Below are 2,230 nucleotides of genomic sequence, written 5' to 3'. Positions count from 1 at the left end.
ATGGCGGAATATGCTTATTGTGATGGAAATGGGACAAGGTGGTAGTTATTAATCCAACTTTAAGAGCAAGGATTTTCAAAACTTCTACTTGCAGGGAACCCTCTTTGCTGGCATGTCTCCCACACAAATACTGTGTGCTGCAGAAGACTTGTTGTTGTTGTGTTTATGAAGTTCTGTTTTTGTGTTCTGAAGTACACAAGCTTCTTTAGCTGGAGTGTTTGCCTAGGCCTCACTGTGACGCATCATTACTTGAGGGAACTCTTGGCTAATGGGCGGGAAGCCTGGGTGTATCTGAACAAGTTGGTGATGCCGGGGGGGGTGGGGGGTTATCAGGAAAACCAGGGCTTTTTTTGGGCAGGAACGCTCAGGAACGGAGTTCTGGCTGGCTTCAGAGTTGGCCACGCCCACTACAGCCAAAACCGCTGCATGCGTGGCTACAGAGGGAAGGCCTCGAGAGTGACCCCAGCTACTCCAAGTCGGGTGGGCCAGGAAGGATTGGGGAACAAGCATTTAAATGCCTCCCCGTGCCTTCCCCGGCCTGTCCAAGGACCAGCTTGCCCAGGCTCCCTGCAGCTGCGGGGCGCCCAGACAAGCAAAGGGAAGGCATGGGGGTGTGACCTAATATGCTAATGAGTTCCTACTGTTGGGTGTGGCCTATTATGCTAATGAGTTCCTGCTGGGCTTTTTCTACAAAAAAAGCCCTGAGGAAAACTGCCTCGCAGGGATTAGAACCTCTTCCATGAGGTAAATGGCCTCTCTTGAAAATTCATCAGTAAGGTCGAGGCAACACATGCTTCCCTTATAACACTGAAGGCCACAGCAAGATGAGGGGAGAGAGATATATTTATTTGCATAAAGCATTTATGAGGTTTACCAACCTCCAGGAGATCCCTGCTATTACAATTGACCTCCAGATGACAGAGATCAGTTCCTCTGGAGAAAATGGCAGCTTTTATGCCACTGTACCCTGCTGGGGTCCCTCCGCTCCCCAAACCCCACCCTCCCCAGACTCCCTCCCAGCAATGCTCCCTCTAAGCTGTGGAGTCTTGTGACCAAAAATTCTACTTTGTGAGCTACTGGCATTAAAGTTATGAGTGAGCAATTTGGCGACTGCATAAATTAGTTTGCTCTGGAGCCCTCCTTCCTGAGCTAAGACCAAAAAACATGTGAGCTGGAGGCTAAAAAGACTGTGAGCTAACTCACACTACCTCAGCTTAGAGGGAACACTGGCTGCCAGGTACCCCCTGGACACCAGAAGATGGGTGGGGATTTGAGTGGGGAGCCTGGGGAGGACAGGGACCTCAGTGGGGTACACTCTCCAAAGCATCTATTTTCTCCAGGGGAACTGATTGCCATAGTCTGGAGATGAGCTGTAATTCTGAGGGATCCCCACATCCAGCCTGGAGGCTGGCATCCCTAGCTCCAGGCCCCACCTGGAGGTTGGCAATTCTAGTTCCATTGTCTCATGCACTTCCATACTGTCCTATCCAGTGTTCCCTTTAAGCTGAGTTAGTGTGAGCTAGCTCACAGTTTGTTAGCCTCCAGCTCACACATTTTTGTCCTAGCTCAGGAAGGATAGCTGCAGAGCAAACTAATTTATGCAGTAGCTAAATCTCTCGCTCACAGCTTTAATGCCAGTAGCTCACAAAGTAGGATTTTTGCTCACAAGACTCCACAGCTTAGAGGGAACATTGGTCCTATCCTGTCACTAGCGATACTGCTAATAAGAAGCTGGGATAAAAAAGACTTCAAAATACTGAAGGACTGGAAGGGCAAATGGTTTTGCTGCCCTCTTCCTCTTAAACAGAAAAGACAAGTAGGGTTGTTAATTTAAAAAAAAAACTGGGTGTCTATTGTGTAGTGGGTTGCCGCATGGAGAAACGACAGACGACGACGTAGTGCATAGCACGCTTTATTAGGTACACAACAAGGACGGGGGAACAACGGCCCGGGGCCAACTATATACATCCCTGGGGACACACCCCTGGTCACCATTGGTGGGTTTGAATCTCCCGCACGGATCCCATTGGCTCCCCAGTGGAGGGACTAGGAGCCTAGTCCCTATTGTTGTTCCAGAGTCAAGCTCTGGCAGCTCTGGCTGACCGCTGGCCCCCGGTGGCGGTCAGCATACACAACATCCCTCCCCCCATAGTTCCGACCCACCCTAGGTGACATAGTCCTTCAAATAAGACGGGGACCGTCGTTCTCTGGTGGATCGTCGGGGGGTTGG

Source organism: Gekko japonicus, unplaced genomic scaffold, assembly GCF_001447785.1.
Source record: "Gekko japonicus isolate JY-2015 unplaced genomic scaffold, Gekko_japonicus_V1.1 scaffold772, whole genome shotgun sequence".
Lineage (NCBI taxonomy): Eukaryota > Metazoa > Chordata > Lepidosauria > Squamata > Gekkonidae > Gekko > Gekko japonicus.
Note: the sequence above shows the minus strand (reverse complement) of the source record.